This window comes from Triticum dicoccoides, chromosome 4A, assembly GCF_002162155.2.
Source record: "Triticum dicoccoides isolate Atlit2015 ecotype Zavitan chromosome 4A, WEW_v2.0, whole genome shotgun sequence".
Taxonomy (NCBI): domain Eukaryota; kingdom Viridiplantae; phylum Streptophyta; class Magnoliopsida; order Poales; family Poaceae; genus Triticum; species Triticum dicoccoides.
In genome coordinates this window covers 299878965-299897852 of record NC_041386.1, presented here as the reverse complement: position 1 = coordinate 299897852, position 18888 = coordinate 299878965, and positions in this window count along the sequence as shown.

Genomic DNA, 18888 nt, shown 5'->3' with positions numbered 1-18888 from the left:
CTGAAAGTCAAGTGGTCAAACCATTCTGACCGCGAAGCTACCTGGGAACGCGAGGATCACCTCCGTTCTGAGTACCCGGTGTTCTTTTAGTCTTAGATCTCGGGACGAGATCCTTTCGTAGTGGTGGAGTGTTGTAACACCCCGGATATGACTTTCCAATTTGTACTCCAACTCTTGCTGTTTCCGGCGTTAAGTTATTTTATTTTCTCGGGTTCGGGTTTTTGTATCCGTGTGTTGTTGTCGTTGTCATGCATCTCATATCATGTCATCATGTGCATTGCATTTGCATACGTGTTCGTCTCATGCATTCGAGCATTTTCCCCGTTGTCCGTTTTGCATTCCGGCGCTCCGTTTTCCTCTGGTGGTCATTTTCTAGCTTTCTTTCGTGTGTGGGGATTAAACATTTCCGGATTGGACCGAGACTTGCCAAGCGGCCTTGGTTTACTACCGGTAGACCGCCTGTCAAGTTCCGTACCATTTGGACTTCGTTTGATACTCCGACGGTTAACCGAAGACCGAAAAGGCCTCGTGTGTGTTGCAGCCCAACACCCCTTCAATTTGGCCCAAAACCCACCAAAACCCTCTCCATCATCTAGAGCGTTCGATCACGATCGCGTGGCCGAAAACTGCACCTCATTTGGACTCTCCTAGCTCCCTCTATGCTTATAAATAGAGCCCTCCTCGAAAATCCCGGATCCCCTCCTTAAAACCCTAAAAAAATCTCCTCCGCCGCCGCCGGACACATCTGGACGGAGCCGGACGCGTCCGGATCCGCAACCGCCGCCACGTGGCAGTCACCGATTCGCCGCGCCCCGCACCCCACATCGCCGACCGCGCCGCCGGCCCGCAGGCCCGTGCGGGGCCCTCCCGGCTCCGCCGCCTCCCAAGGCCGGCGCCGCGCCACCCGCCGCCGTCCGGCCACCTCCTCGACATCCGCATCGACCTCCTCGAAATCCGCGCCACTCCGGCGACCCCTCCGGCGTCGTCCTCCTCCCCGGTGAACAGTAACAGCGGCGATCCCCGAAATCCGCGCAGATCTCAGATCTGAAGTATCTCGGTTGACTTTTTGCCCGAAACCCTAGTTCATGTGCCCATCTTCATCATGCTATAACTTTGCATCCGTAGCTCCATTTTGGGCATATAGCATATCAAAATGTTCACCTCAGAGAGTACATCATTTCATTTCATTGCATCATTTTCATTTGAGTTCATCTTGATGCCCGAAATGCTGTTGGAAGAGGGCTACTTGAGATAATTGTCAGATTTGCTACTCCATTTGGATATTTGTCATTTTTGCCATGATTATTGTGTGCATGATATGCCCATGAGCTCTAAATATGTTTTCTTAAGGATTTTGCCATCTTTCCAAAGGTGCAACCCATGTATTTTTGTGATGTGTGTGGTGACTAGCACAAGCTTGCAAAGTAAGGCACTTGGTAATGCTGATTTCAGGGACTTAGCATTTCCACTAAGTCGTTGGTCTGTTTATCTCATGATGCCATATGTTCATGTTGTTTCCTGGTGATCCGTGCCTCTTTTGAGGAGGATCAGTAAGGATGTTTTATTAATCTTGTAGTGCTCTATGCATCCATGTCTTTGTTTGCAATTATGGAGCACCCTAGCTTGAGTCAATCGAGCTCTACTTTTGCTACTTCGTGAATCTGGGCAGATTGTCTACTTGTTACCGATTTTGCCGATGATGTTGTAGTTGATCTGTGCATGCTCTACTATTGTTCTTGCCATGTCTAGCTTGCATTTTGTGTATTCTTGATGGGTGTATGCTTAGATTTTCATGACTCGCTCCGTAGTGAGTGCATCGAGCTCGTAAACATGCCTACTTGATATCTGTTTTCAGCATGTGCCAGTTTTCACTAAGTCTGAGAACTGTTTATATTTTTGCCATGTTCACATGCTTGCAATTGTATTTTCTGATCCCTTTTGGCTCAAGGTCACTAAGGGACTTTTGTTAAGCTCTTTGAGTAGCTCCATGCCATGCTTTATTTTGCCATGTTCAGGTCCTGTAGCGTGTAGTTTTGTTGCTCTCAAGAGTGCTACCTGATTTGAAATTCCAGACAAGTGTTAATTTCACGAAGTCTGAAATTTGTTTACAATATGCATTTTTGCCATGCTTGTTTGAACCTGTTAATGGATGAATTGGCCGTAGCTCAGTGCTAGATTTTTGTTAAGCATCTTGAATGAATCCCTGCCATGTATTTTGTTGCCATGTTTGGGTGCTGTAGCATGTTCATCTCATTGCATTTAGATGACTACTTGCTGTAAATCGCAGACCAGTGTCATATTTGAATCGCTTGCCATTTCCAAACCGTAACTCCGATTCCGGTGATCATTATATCGTTTTCAAGCGATTTCATCTCATCTTTCCAGTGGAACACTTGGATTTCGAAGTTGAGGCCAGGTTCATGCATCCTTTGTCAAATCTTGCATATGCATCCCGCATCGCATCCCGCATAGCATATCATCTTTGCATCATATTGTTTGAGCTTTGCACGTGGTTGATTGTGTCCTCGTTGCTTGTTTGTCTTGTTTGGGTAGAGCCGGGAGACGAGTTCGCTAATGAGGAGCCCGTTGAGTTTGCTTTCGAGGATCCAGTCAACTCTAACAACTTTGCAGGCAAGATGATCATACCCTCGAAATCACTACTATCTTTGCTTTGCTAGATGCTCGCTCTTTTGCTATGCCAATGCTACGATGCCTACCACTTGGTTTCAAGCCTCCCAAATTGCCATGTCAAACCTCTAACCCACCATGTCCTAGCAAACCGTTGATTGGCTATGTTACCGCTTTGCTCAGCCCCTCTTATAGTGTTGCTAGTTGCAGGTGAAGCTTGGAGGCCGTTCCTTGTTGGAACACTTATTTACTTGTTGGGATATCATTATATTGCCATGTTATCTTAATGCATCTATACACTTGGTAAAGGGTGGAAGGCTCGGCCTCTCGCCTAGTGTTTTGTTCCACTCTTGCCGCTCTAGGTTCCGTCATATCGGTGTTATGTTCCTGGATTTTGCGTTCCTTACGCGGTTGGGTTATAATGGGAACCCCTTGATAGTTCGCCTTGATTAAAGCTTTTCCAGCAATGCCCAACATTGGTTTTACCATTTGCCACCTAGCCTCTTTTTCCCTTGGGTTTCCGGAGCCCGAGGGTCATCTTATTTTAACCCCCCCCCCCGGGCCAGTGCTCCTCTAAGTGTTGGTCCACCTATCAGCTGCCGGTGGCCACCAGGGGCAACTCTGGGCTGGCCTACCCGTACCTAGGACAATCTGAGTGTGCCCTGAGAAAGAGATATGTGCAGCTCCTATCAGGATTTGTCGGCACATTCGGGCGGTGTTGCTGGATTAATTTTAACCTGTCGAAGTGTCTTGAAGAACCGAGGTACCGAGTCTGATTGGAACGTCTCGGGAGGAGGTCTATTCCTTCGTTGACCGTGAGAGCTTGTCATGGGCTAAGTTGGGACTCCCCTGTAAGGATTTGAACTTTCGAAAGTCGTGCCCGCGGTTATGGGCAGATGGGAATTTGTTAATGTCCGGTTGTAGATAACTTGAACCTTAACTTAATTAAAATGAATCAACTGAGTGTGTTACCGTGATGGCCTCTTCTCGGCGGAGTCCGGGAAGTGTACACGGTGTTGGAGTAATGCTTGCACAGGTTGCTCTCTAGTTTCTCGCTCGCGCTTTGCCTGCTCTTCTCGCTCTCTTTTGCGAACAGGATAGCCGCCATATATGATAGTCGCTTGCTGCAGCTCCTCATATATATTTACCTTGCCTTACCTATAAGCTTAAATAGTCTTGATCGCAAGGGTGCGAGATTGCTGAGTCCCTATGGCTCAAAGATTACTATTACACCAGATGTAGGGCCTGATGATTCCGCTCCAGGTGACGCGCTTGAGCTCAAGTGGGAGTTCGATGAGGACTCTCAATGTTACTATGTTTCCTTTCCTCATGATCAGTAGTGGTGCCCAGTTGGGGGTGATCGGGATCGTGTCGCATGTTGGGTTATCTTTTATTTTGGCGCCGTAGTCGGGCCATGAGTGTTTGGATGATGTAATTTTATTTATGTACTTGATTGACATGGCGAGTGTAAGCTAACTATGTTATCTACCCTTTATTATTATATTACATGGGATGTTGTAAAGATTACCTTACTTGCGACATATGCCTTCAATGAGATTATGTCTCTAAGTCGTGCCTCGACACGTGGGAGCTATAGTCGCATCGAGGGTGTTACAGATAGGTACTCTTCGGGATCATTGCTTATGGAAAACTTGGGCATGGTGAACTTTAGCTTGCCGTAGCGTTGCTCCTCATTGTGTTGGGGTCGAGGATGATGATGCCCATGTTGTTGAGGATTGGAAAACTCGTGTTGCTCTTGGCGAGGAGGGTTTTCGACCTCATGTTGCTCTTGTCGTGGAGGATTTCGATTGTCTTCACGATCTTGGTGAACTTGGAGTTCTTGTGGATCTTTTGGAGGGGCTTGTCGAGCTCGAGGACGAACTTGAGGAACTTGACAATGAGCACGTGATTGGTAAGCCCTCTCTTGAACTTCATCGTGAAGCGCTTCTTCTTGTTCACGCCAATGGCGGTTGCGTGTGGAAACGGTGTGACTTGAATCTCGAAGGGCACGTTGCACCTGAATTGCTTGAGGTTCACATAGTTGTTGTTCTTGGCATTGTGCCTCGGCATCTTGTGCATCTTGGTGTAGGCGCGCTCGCTCTTCCTCTTCTCGTTGGCGTAGTCATCGCCGTTCTTGTGCTTTCTTGAGAGTAGCTTGGTTTTGACGATGTGGATGTTCTTGTGCATGAGCTTGCTCTTAAGAGTCGTTGTCGTGTAGAGGATTGCGGTTTGCGTGATGATCTTGACGCGCAGCACGACGAAGAGTGTTCGATGTCGGTGTAGTTGAGCCAGAGATGGTGTAGTCGGAGTGTCGACATGAGTGGCTCCGTCTTGATGAGGACGAAGTGGAAGAAGAGCGATTGAGCAACAAAGAATGAATCTCGTCCATTCTTGCGTCATTCTATTGCTTGTGGTCGAAGTAGTCTCTTGTACGTTGCTCGGATAGTCGCAAGTCGGTGGAGAGATGGTCGATGTGGTCACTCATTGCTTGTTGCTTTTGATGCAAAGCACATTGTGCACCGAAGAGGTGGATCTTTTTCACGAAGGAATTCATGTCGTAGTCTTGCTCGAGGAAGAGTGGGTTGGTAGATGTACTTGGCCTATCCATCATTCCAAGGAAAATATGTTAGTGGGAGAAAGAGAAGAATGTATACCAAATGTACCTTGACCGAAGTTGAAGGTGGATCAATGATCACTCAATAGTGTCGCACAGAAATAGCACAATTGGTACCAATTCTTGTCGGTTCTCACACCTACACAAATAAGAGCTTATGGTGGAGCTTGGTTAGGATGGTGGCACAAAATTTGATGTGAAAGTAAGCAAGACTCAATAATGTTGGAAAAGATTCACAAATTTGCAAATGCAGAAAGTAGACCAATAGCAATATGTGGCACACGGAAACACAACACACGGAAAGATAAATGGGGTCATGCAACCAAGGAATGAGCCAAAATGTGGGATCCACGAAAATGCTCTTATTGCACAACACTAGAGAGATGCTAGCACGATTGTACAATAGGAGGATACGAGACTTGTGCACAACCTACTAAGCAAAAAAGCAACTTCTTCTATCCCAAGTATGCTATATGTGTAGTGTTCTGGTGGTATGATCCAAGGGGATCGGATTTGGCAATCTTAATGTTGTATGATGCTATGGTTCTTGCTTATCAGCTATTTGCTTATCTTTCCTCTTTTTTCTTAAAAGCTTGGTTGGCTCTTTCTCTTTGAGCTCTTTTTTTTCATGCAATGCTTCACAAACCAAGAGAGCAATTTGTGTATGCGATGACAACTTTGTAACACAAAATATGATACCAAGATATGCACCAATGATATGGTATATATGCTATGGGAAGTATGATCACTAATGTGCACAAGTCATGTTGCCGACAATACTCAAAGGCTAGCCTCTATGGGTAAGCGACGCAAAAAAGTAAGGCTACGATGGTTATCAATGTAATGGCAAGGAGTGGACAAAGATGTCGTCGAAGTTACTGTCCTTTCTTATGGTTGAGGGTGTCATGAAACCAAGATGAGGTTACCGAGAAGGTCGTTGTTGATGACGTGTTTATGGCGAAGATGAGTGGCGATGATGTCGATGTCGAACCGTTCCTAGTTAGCCTAAACACCCTAGGAAACGATGAACCACAACTCAAATTCTCAAAACCAAATGCATCAAAATTTGTCGGTGTTTGTAGCGGTCAAGTGGTGGTAGGGTTTGGTGTATCGAAAGGGTTTGCGGAAGGTAGGTGGTGGAGGTGAAATTGTGTATGCGGAGGCATAGGCGGTGGTGGTCAAAAACTGCTAAAAATGTAGTTTTGGCAGAGTTAGCCGGATGATCTGGGCTAGGAGCTGAATGATCCGGGCGGATCAGGATGATCCGGGACAAGGGGTGGATGATCCGGGCGGGTCAACTGCGCTCGGGGACGGCCCGGGATGAACTCGAAAACGGGGACAAATTCAAGGACTTCGTGGATTTTGGATGGATTTCGAGGTGGAGATGGTGGGGAAAGGTAAGATCCACTTGCAACACAACAAATTCACGGATCAAAACCAACAAAACTTCATCAAAACTCACAAATCAAAAAAAAAATTAGGGCTATTTTTGTGGGGATTTTCGAATTAGGACGAAAAACAACAAAATCAAGCTAGAAAACACAACGGGGAGGCTCCGAAATCGTGATCAACATGGCTCTAGATACCAAGATGATGTAGGGTGGAACCCTAGATGGCCGATCTTTCACGAAAGGAGCGGATCCCGCGATGAACAAGAAGAACATGAGGAGAAAACACGAGGAGAAACACGAGAGAGTCACTCCAACCAACAAGAACGATCACACATATGCTAGATCCTCAAACACATAAGAGATACATGATCCACGGTCAACTAAGGGTGATACAACTTGCACGATCTTCTCCGTGAGGTGGTCTTGAGGTTCTTCCCGTGAAGGGGTCTAGAAATCCGCTAGGGGGATCTTCTCTGAGGAGGCACGATCTCCAAGAAGGTAACCAAGTGGATGAGCAATGCTCTCACACAAATATGTTCTAATCCTTTTCTAACCCTAGACAAATGGTGGAGGAGTCGTTTATATAGGCAAAGGGGGCGAAGGGGTACATGGGCTTTGGCCCAACAAGCACACGCAGGTGGTGGTCCGGATGATCCGTACGGGCAGCCGGATGATCCGGGCTTCAGGAACCCGAATGACCCGGGAAGGGGTCCAGACGAGGCGAGTAGGCGGGCGGCAGCGTCAGCGGCCCGGATGTCCGGAGGGTGGTCCGGACGTCCGGCTGGGGTCCGGATGATCCAGGACATGTCCAGATGGTCCGGCTTGGGGTGCAGCTTCGGGTGTTCTCGGGCCTCCACTTATCCGGATCGTGCGGGCTGGGGTCCGGATCGTCTGGGCTCTGTGCAGATCGTCCGGGACCTCGTCCGGATCGCCTGGCCAGCCTGGGACTTGGCTGATTTCTTCTCCGTCATCACGCATGTCTTCCGCTTCCGATCCCTCTTGCTCCTTAGCTTCTCCATGGCTAACTCCTTGGTACCTGAGTATGCATAGTGTGTCCGTTTGAGGCAGTAGCCATGTCTCATGTGCATCGAAAGTGGAATTGTGAGAGGAGAGATGTCACCTCGGTTTCCAGAGCTCTTGCACGTGATCATGTCATGGGTCTTCTAGGCACTTGGTGAGACGATGATAGGTCCATGGGGATGACTTTGGGATGCTCTGCATCAATATGTGGGTTGATACATCTCCGTCGTATCTACTTTTCCAAACACTTTTGCCCTTGTTTTGGACTCTAACTTGCATGATTTGAATGGAACTAACACGGACTAATGTTGTTTTCAGTAGAATTGCTATGGTGTTATTTATGTGTAGAAACAAAAGTTCTCGGAATGCCCGGAAACTTCACGGAACATCTATTCGGAAATAATAAAAAATCCAACTCTATATATTTGGTTTCTGGGAGAAAAAAACAGAGAGAAGAATTCATCGCATTTTACGATACGGAGCCGCCGCCAAGCCCTAAAACCTCTCGGGAGGGCTGATCTGGAGTCTGTTCGGGGCTCCAGAGAGGGGAATCCGTTGCCATCGTCATCATCAACCATCCTTCACCAATTTCATGATGCTCACTTCCATGCGTGAGTAATTCCATCGCAGGCTTGCTGGACGGTGATGGGTTGGATGATATCTATCATGTAATCGAGTTAGTTTTGTTAGGGTTTGATCCCTAGTATCCACTATGTTCTGAGATTGATGTTGCTATGACTTTGCTATGCTTAATGCTTGTCAGTAGGGCCCGAGTGCCATGATTTTAGATCTGAACCTATTTTGTTTTCATCAATATATGAGAGTTCTTGGTCCTATCTTGAAAGTCTATAGTCACCTATTATGTGTTATGATCCGTTAACCCCGAAGTGACAATAATCGGGATACTTACCGGCGATGACCATAGTTTGAGGAGTTCATGTATTCACTATGTATTAATGCTTTGGTCCAGTACTCTATTAAAAGGAGGCATTAATATCCCTTAGTTTCCATTAGGACCCCGCTGCCATGGGAGGGTAGGACAAAAAATGTCATGCAAGTTCTTTTCCATAAGCACGCATGACTATATTCGGAATACATGCCTACATTACATTGACGAACTGGAGCTAGTTCTGTGTCACCCTATGTTATGATTGTTACATGATGAACCACATCCGGCATAATTCTCCATCACTAATCCATTGGCTACGAGCTTTCCATATATTGTTCTTCTCTTATTTACTTTTCCATTGCTATTACTATCATCACTACAAAATACCAAAAACATTACTTTTGCTATCATTACCTTTTGCTACCGTTACCACTACTATCATATTACTTTGCTACTAAACACTTTGCTGCAGATACTAAGTTTCCAGGTGTGGTTGAATTGACAACTCAGCTGCTAATACTTGAGAATATTCTTTGGCTCCCCTTGTGTTGAATAAATAAATTTGGGTTGAATACTCTACCCTCGAAAACTATTGCGATCCCCTATACTTGTGGGTTATCAAGACTATTTTCTGGCGCCGTTGCCGGAGAGCATAGCTCTATCCTTTGAGTCACTTGCGATTTATATCTTCTTATCATTATGAAGAACTTGAAAGATCCAAGAACCAAGATTTATCCCTCAACTACGAGGGGAGGTAAGGAACTGCCATCTAGCTCTACACTTGACTCACCTTCTGTTTTGAGGAAGCTTGCGACACCTAAACCTGCTTCTGCTATTCGTTCTGATATGTCGCATGTTATTGATGATGCCACTTCTGCCATGCATGATACTTATAATGAAACTACTTCTATGCTTGATACTACTGTGCCACATGGTTAATTTCTTGATGAACAACTTGCTAGGGTTAGAGAGAATGAAAATATTGAATCTGATATTATTGATGAAAGTGATGATGAAGACTCACCTGTTATTCCCGAGGGTTATGTTTTTGAAAAAAAACTGCTTTAGCTATTTTAGCTTGCAAAGATAGATACGAACTCAAGAGGTTATTAGCTAAATGGAAGCAACAATCTCTTAATGCTAGAATGAAACCTGACCCTGCTTTTGCTACTTCACCTATCTGTGTTACTAATAAGGATTATGAATTCTCTGTTGATCCTGATATAATTACTTTGGTTGAATCTGATCATTTTCGTGGCTATGAATCTGAAACTGTTGTGGCACATCTTACTAAATTAAATGATATAGCCACCCTATTCACTAATGATGAGAGAACTCGTTACTTTTATATCCTTAAAATATTTCCGTTATCATTAAAGGGTGATGCTAAGATATGGTTTAATTCTCTTGATCCTGGTTGTGTGCGTAGTCCCCAGGATATGATTTATTACTTCTCTGCTAAATATTTCCCTGCTCATAAGAAACAAGCTGCTTTAAGGGATATATATAATTTTGTGCAAATTGAAGAAGAGAGTCTCCCACAAGCTTGGGGGAGGCTTCTCAAGTTAGTTAATGCTTTGCCTGATCATCCTCTTAAGAAAAATGAAATACTTGATATCTTTTATAATGGACTAACTGATGCCTCCAGAGATTACCTGGATAGTTGTGCTGGTTCTGTTTATAGGGAAAGAACAACGGATGAAGCTGAAATTCTATTGAATAATATGTTGAAAAATGAAAATAATTAGACACTTCCTGAGCCAACTCCTAAGCCTATTCCTAAACCAACTCCGACGAAGAGGGGTATTCTATTTCTCAGCCCTGAAGATATGCAAGAGGCAAAGAAATCTATGAAAGAAAAAGGTATTAAAGATGAAGATGTTAAGAATTTACCTCCTATTGAAGAAATACACGGTCTTAATTTACCGCCTGTTGAAGAAACATATGATCTTAATCCTTCACATATTGAAGAAACTCATGGTCCCGACACAGGTAGTAAAGGTAAATTCTCTCTATAGATATGATAAAGCTGAAATCCCATTTACTAAGTTTGCTAGCCCATGCTTAGATGTGTTTGATAAATTTATGGTTAAGCAAGAAGACTTCAATGCTTATTTTGGTAGTCAATTGAAATACAATTCAAATATGCTTGAACACTCGGGTGATTATATGGCTAATGTCAAAGGTGAACTTAAACTTATTAGTAAACATGCTTCTATGGTTACCACTCAAGTAGAACAAGTACTTAAAGCTTAAAATGATTTGCTCAGTGAATTGAATAGTAAGAATAATGATAATGTTGTTAGAGTTATGACTAGAGATGGTAGAATGACTCAGGAACCTTTGTATCCTGAAGGCCATTCTAAGAGAATTGAGCAAGATTCTCAGAGAAATAATATAGATGCACCGAGTCCTTGTAAAAGGAAGAAAAAGGAAAATGATAGGACTTTGCATGCTTCTAGAGAACCTGTTATTGAAACACCTGAGAATCCAAATGATATTTCTGTCTCTGATGCTGAAACACAATCTGGTAATGAACCTGAAACTAATGATAATGTTCATGATGATGCTCAACCTAGAATGATAATGATATAGAAATTGAACCTGTTGTTGATCTTCATAACCCACAATCAAAGAATCAACATTATGATAAGAGAGACTTTTTTGCTAGGAAACATGGTAAAGAAAGAGAGATGAGGATTTTGAGCACTTTGCTGAAATGATTAGACCTATCTTTTTGCGTATGCGATTAACTGATATGCTCAAAATGAATCCTTATGCTAAGTATATGAAAGAAATTGTTACAAATAAAAGAAAGATACCGGGAGCTAAAATTTCCACCATGCTTGCTAATTATACTTTTAAGGGTGGAATACCAAAGAAACTTGGAGATCCAGGAGTACCCACTATACCATGCTCCATTGAAACAACTATGTTAAAACTGCTTTATGTGACCTTGGAGCCGGTGTTAGTGTTATGCCTCTCTCTTTATATCGTAGACTTGATTTGAATAAGTTGACACCTACTGAAATATCTTTGCAAATGGCTGATAAATCAACTGCTATACCTGTCGGTATTTCTGAGGATGTGCATGTTGTAGTTGCAAACGTTACTATTTTAACAGACTTTGTTATTCTTGATATTCCCGAGCACGATAGTATGTTTATTATTCTTGGAAGACCCTTTTTGAATACTGCAGGGGCTGTTATTGATTGCACTAAAGGCTATGTCACTTTTCATGTTAATTGTAATGAGCATACGGTACACTTTCCGAGGAAACAACCTCAAGTTCATAGTATCAAATCTATTGGAAAAATCCCATCGATTATATTTGGAGGTTTTGAATTTCATCTTCCTACTGTCAAGAAGAAATATGATATTCTTATTATTGGGGATATGCATATCCCCGTTGAGGTAACATAGTGTTATTTCGAAATTTCTCCGGTTCCATGTTATTCGGAATGAGTTCATTAACAAGACTTGTTAGTGGATTCCTTTTGATGATCATGAGATGGATGAAACTAGAAGGCACAACCTTATGTACCCTCCTTTACTTTCTGTTATTTATATAAATAAAATAAAAATAGTATTTTTCTATCTGTTATCTGATTTATCCGTGCAATATAAAAATACCCCGAATATAAAAGTTCTCCAAATGCCCTGAAATTTAAATATGTTTTTTTGGAATATTTGAGAATATTTGGCACTGAGAACACAGCAGGAGGAGCTGGCACCTAGCCACGAGGGTCAGGGGCGCGCCCTACCCCCTGGGTGGGCCCCCCTGCCTCGTGGGACCACGGTGGCCCTCCTCCACTTATTCCAGCTCCCACACACTCCTTCTTCCTCCCACAAACACGAATATCCAGCTCAAACCCGAGTCCAAGCTCATTTTGCTGCCATTTTCGATCTCCTTGCTCAAAGCACCTCTCACAAAACTGCTTGGGGAGATTGTTCCTTGGTATGTGAATCCTCCATTGGTCCAATTAGTTTTTGTTCTAGTGCTTTATTCATTGCAAATTTGTGCTGCTTAGGTGACCTTGTTCTTGAGCTTGCATGTCAAATTTATATGGTCAAAGTAGTTTTGATGCATGATATAGGCTCTAGGCACTTGTAGGAGTAGTTGCTATCAATATTATTGAGTTTGCTTCACCTTTATTTTGAATTTACTAAAAATTTCAGAAACTTTTCAGAGGAAGAAATATGTTTAGGAAAATGTACCAAGGTGGCTCTTCAAGGAAGTAAGAGCCCAGGCTTGCAATGCGTGATGCTGATGATGAGCCACCAAGAAATGCTCCAGTGCGTCCTTGTGAATGGCCTTCGGAAAATTTTATGGATTGAACGAGAATTAAGGAAGAATTTAACGCATATTTGCGTAACGCTGATCTTGTGAGCTTCGAGGAAGAAAAGTGCATCCAGTATCACTATCTCACTAGTCCCTTTGTGAGGAGGTTTGAATTTTCATCCTCACGTAATTCTCCAACTGTCCTGTTTGATCTTTATGAAAATTCTTACACTATGGACTTAGAGGATTTTACCACTGCTTGCAAACTTCCACAATGGGGTAGTGTCAGGGAACCTCGCAAATCTGAATTTAGAGATTTTCTTGCTAGTATAACTGTGGGGGAATCTAGAGATATAACACAAGCTACTATAGGGAGCATTCACTTTCCTGCTATACATTATTTTGTTGTCTTCATAGGTAGATGCATTAATGGTAAAGATGAGGCATGTCACATGTGTGTCCCTGACCTCAGTATTCTTAGGAGTGCTGTGTTAGGAGATAAATCATATAATTTGGGAGCCATTGGTGCACGTAGGTTGCATCTTAATAGATTTAATGGAGATTTCTTTGGTGGAATTTATGTAACCCGCATAGCTAATTTTATTGGTATAGCCATACGCGAAGATGATATCGAATTACTTCCTGCTTACCTAGACTTTAATGCTATGGTTCACCACCAGTTTGTCGAGAGGAATGAATCACCTCTCCAGTATCGCTTAATCTTCGACAGACGCCGTGCTGTCCGTATTACTCTCCCTGCTCCTGCCTTCTTTGTTTATCAGGGAAAAGGAAGATATTTTATTACCAGAGAGGAGGCAGATGAGTACGAGAGGACGGCGGAGGCCGCTCGTCGCCACGCTGCAGCTCAGGAGGCGATAGCCGCTGCATCTCAGTACGACCCCAACTATTATTATGGATATCCGCTAGGCCAACCGTGGCCATAGACCAACTTGGGGGAGTACGTATTTCTCACCGACATTATATTCATGTTCACACACTCATTGCTAGATGTCGGTGCTCATACTTTTTAATTGTGTCATCCATGCTAGTTTATTTCCTTTTTATGCTTTCTTCTTGTGTGTTTGATAAACCTTAAGAAAAAGCAAAAAAAATAGTTGTAGCTTTTAATTAGTTTACTTTCCGTGCTTGTAGTTGTAATTAAAAAGAAAACCCAAAAAGATTTCATTTTCTTCTTTTGCTTGTTGGGAGCTTTCCCATGTAAATAGTTTTATTTCTTTTCTTTTCTTTGGGGGTCGATAGGAGAAGACCATAATTAAATTGTTGAAGTAGCTCTTATATGCATTATTGTTGATCTGACAACACAGCCCATATTGCCTTGTCTTCTCCGTATTATTGAATGCTTGTAGATTCCAGCTTAGTCCAATGCACGTGCACTATTATTATTATCCACGTCATTCGGTCGTGCAAGTGAAAGGCAATTATGACGATATATGATGGACTGACTGAGATGAGAAAAGATGGTATGAACTCGACCTCTCTTGTTTTTGTAAATATGATTAGTTCATCATTCCTGATTCAGCCTATTATGAATAAACATGTTTGCAATGACAACTAGAGATCATAGTTGCTTATGCCATGCTTAATTAGCTAGGAGCTTATAATGGTTTACCTTGCGTACAAACATGCTATTAAAATGGTTGTGATGTGGTATGATAGGGTGGTATCCTCCTCTGAATGATTTAAGTGACTTGACTTGGCACATGTTCGTGCATGTAGTTGAAACAAAATCAACAAAGCCTTCACGATATTTATGTTCATGGTGGATTATATCCTACTCATGCTTGCATTCGGTGTTGACTAATTTTAATACATGTTCATGACTGTTGTCGCTCTCTAGCTGGTCGCTTCCCAGTCTTCTTCTAGCCTTCACATGTACTAAGCGGGAATACTGCTTGTGCATCCAACTCCATAAACCCCAAAGTTATTCCATATGAGTCCACCATACCTACCTATATACGGTATCTACCTGCCGTTCCAAGTAAATTTGTATGTGCCAAACTCTAAACCTTCAAATAAATATCATGTTTTGTATGCTCGAATAGCTCATGTATCAACTAGGGCTATCCTTATCTTCCATGTTAGGCGGGTTATTCTCAAGAGGAGTGGACTCCGCTCCTCACACACGAGAAAATGGCTGGTCACCGGGATGCCCAGTCCCATGCTTTATGCAAACTAAATCAAAATAATTGCAAACAAAACTCCCCCTAGGACTCTTGTTAGTTGGAGGCACTCGTTGTTTCGACCAAGCCATGGATTGATGCTTATTGGTGGAGGGGAGTATAAAATTTACCATTCTGTTTGGGAACTGCCTATAATGTGTGTAGCATGGAAGATATTGCCATCTCTCGGTTGTTATGTTGACAATGAAAGTATACCGCTCAAAATATTATTCACCTCTATTTCAAAACCGAGCTCTGGCACCTCTACAAATCCCTGCTTCCCTCTACGAAGGGCCTATCTATTTATTTTCATGTTCAGTCATCATCTTCTTACTAAAAAGCACCACTTGGAGTGCACCGCTGTCATTTGCATTCATAACTGTTAGTTTACATTGAGTATGACTTGACTGGATCTCTTTTACCATGAATTACAATGTCTAGTCAGTCCTTGATCTTTAAAGGTGCTCTACATTTATGTTTTGCGGTCTCAGAAAGGTCTAGCGAGATATCATCTTGTTATATCATATTATGATTGTTTTGAGGAAGTGTTGTCATCCGAGATTTATTATTATTGCTCGCCTGTTGATTATGGCATTGAAATGAGTAAACTTGATACCTAAGCGTTATTGTGAATGTGGTTAGTCATAATCTTTGCTGAAAACATGAATTCTGGCTTTACATATTTACAACAACAAGAGCAAACAGAGTTCGTAAAAGTTTTTCTTTATCACTTTCAGTTTGTCAACTGAATTGCTTGAGGACAAGCAAAGGTTTAAGCTTGGGGGAGTTGATACGTCTCTGTCGTATCTACTTTCCAAACACTTTTGCCCTTGTTTTGGACTCTAACTTGCATGATTTGAATGGAACTAACCCGGACTGATGTTGTTTTCAGCAGAATTGCTATGGTGTTATTTATGTGCAGAAACAAAAGTTCTTGGAATGACCTGAAACTTCACGGAACATCTATTCGGAAATAATAAAAACTCCTTGCAAAAGATGAAGACCATGTGGGCCACCACCTGTCCACGAGGGTGGGGGGCGCGCCCCTACCTCGTGGGCACCCTGGAGCTCCTCCGACCTCAACTCCAACTCTATATATTTGGTTTCGGGGAGAGAAAAATCAGAGAGAAGAATTCATCTCATTTTACGATACGGAGCTGCCACCAAGCCCTAAAACCTCTCAGGAGGGCTGATCTGGAGTCCGTTCGGGGCTCCGGAGATGGGAATCCATCGCCATCGTCATCATCAACCATCCTCCATTAGCAATTTCATGATTCTCACTGCCGTGAGTGAGTAATTCGATCATAGGCTTGCTGGACGATGATGGGTTGGATGAGATCTATCATGTAATCAAGTGAGTTTTGTTAGGGTTTGATCCCTAGTACCCACTATGTTCTGAGATTGATGTTGCTATGACTTTGCTATGCTTAATGCTTGTCACTAGGGCCCGAGTGCCATGATTTCAGATCCGAACCTATTATGTTATCATAAATATATGAGAGTTCTTGATCCTGTCTTGCAAGTCTATAGTCACCTATTATGTGTTATGATCCGTTAACCCCGAAGTGACAATAATCGGGATACTTACCAGAGATGACCATAGTTTGAGGAGTTCATGTATTCACTATGTGTTAATGCTTTGGTTCGGTACTATATTAAAAGGAGGCCTTAATATCCCTTATTTTCTATTAGGACCCCGCTGCCACGGGAGGGTAGGACAAAAGATGTCATGCAAGTTCGTTTCCATAAGCATGTATGACTATATTCGGAATACATGCCTACATTACATTGATGAACTGGAGCTAGATCTGTGTCACCCTATGTTATGATTGTTACATGATGAACCGCATCCGACATAATTCTCCATCACTAATCCATTGCCTATGAGCTTTCCATATATTGTTCTTCTCTTATTTACTTTTCCGTTGCTATTACTATCATCACTACAAAATATCAAAAACATTACTTTTGCTATCATTACCTTTTGCTACCGTTACCACTACTATCATATTACTTTGCTACTAAACACTTTGCTGCAGATACTAAGTTTCCAGGTGTGGTTGAATTGACAACTCAGCTGCTAATACTTGAGAATATTCTTTCGCTCCCCTTGTGTCGAATCAATACTCTACCCTCGAAAACTGTTGCGATCCCCTATACTTGTGGGTTATCATGGGTGTCGGAGAGATGTAGGTGCTAATGTCTCCATGCTCAATCATGTCGTAGTCGTAGCCGTGGATGAAGGCTGAAGATGGCACATCATCACTCTCCTCTAAGACCGAAGATAAGGTCTCATGTGCGCTCGCGTAGCTTGACTCGGGGTATGAGTCCAATATGGGCGCCATCTTCATGTTGTTGTAGAGGTTCATGCTCGTCGCCGTGGTCGAAGGTGATGGCCCTTGCTCGACCTTCTTGTCACCGTCTTGTTGTTGGAGGCGCATATAATGTGGCACCTCGTAGCTTGTCTCCATGACCGAAGGTAATTTCCCATGCTCGGACATCTTCCTTGAGGGGCTTCCGAAGATGGAAGTGTCACCCTCGCTTTTAGGTGGTCGCCTTATTGTTGAAGATTTCAATGTAGGCAAACTCACGGGAAGTAGGCGAAGATGCTGTACGTCCAAAGGAGATGATGCCTTCAGAACACTTGGTGAAGATGCCAAAGTGGTTGGTGTAGCCGTAGCTCCGTTTTGGTGGTGCTCGTCTCGTGGTATTCTCTTTTGCTCTTGAAGCTTGGCCTTCACGTGAAGTGGGGATTGTTGGGACTTGTGCATTTGCGCTTGGCGAGCATCTTCATGTTGATGATGTCGTCATGCGTGAGCTCGTAGTAGATGTCGTTCGTCATTGTCGTGCACATGATGCTTGGAGGTGACTTGCCCTTCATGATGATGTGAATCACGAATGTGATGGTGGTCGCCATGTAGATGTGGACGTGGACGAATTGCGCTTGCATCGCTTGGGCGCTCCGAAGATGATTTACTTTCTCGCCGTCGCCTGAAGGATGATGAGGGGGAAGAACGTTTGGCCAACAAAGTCCGAATCTCCTCCATCCTTGCATCTTGCTCCTCATTTTGTGCGGAAAACTTGTTGTCGAAGTAGTCCCTTCTCCTAGATTCGGAAAGTCGTAAGTCGGTGGTGATGTTGTCGATGACGTGCTTTGCTCCTTGTAGTCCGAAGTTGGGAGTATTGTTGTTGTAGTTGTACGCGCCATCGTTGTTGTGGAAGACCAGAGATGAAATGCCTTGCCTATCCATCACAAAACTCGAGCAAATATGAGTGGGAGAAAGAGAAGAACTTATACCAAATGTACCTTGACCAATGTTGAAGATGGATCAATGATCACTCAGTGATGTAACAAGGAAATAACACATTGGTACCGATGTTGTCAATTTCTCACACCTACACAAGTAAGGCTTATGGTGGAGCTCGGTGAGGATAGTGGCACAAAAATTTAATGCAAAATGTTAGCAAGAGCCAATAATGTTGAAAGAGATTCACAAATTCGCAAGTAGAACAAGTAGACCAATAGCAATATGTGGCACACGAAAACACACACACGGATAGATAACTGGGGTTGTGCAACCAAGGAATGAGCACAAAATGTGGAATCCATGGAAAACGCTCATGTTGCACAACTCAAGAGAGACGCTAGCATGATTTATCAATAGGCGGATACGACACTTGTGCACAACCTATAAGATGCAAAATGCATGAACTTTCTATCCCAAATATGCTATGTATGTAAGGTTCTCGGTGTTTCACACACGATGATCGAAGATGATCAACATGGTAGTATGATATGTAATGTGTCGATGCTATGGCACTTGATTACAAGCTTATTTGCTCTTTCTCTTTTGCTTAAAAGCTTTTTTGTGTGTATGGCCACT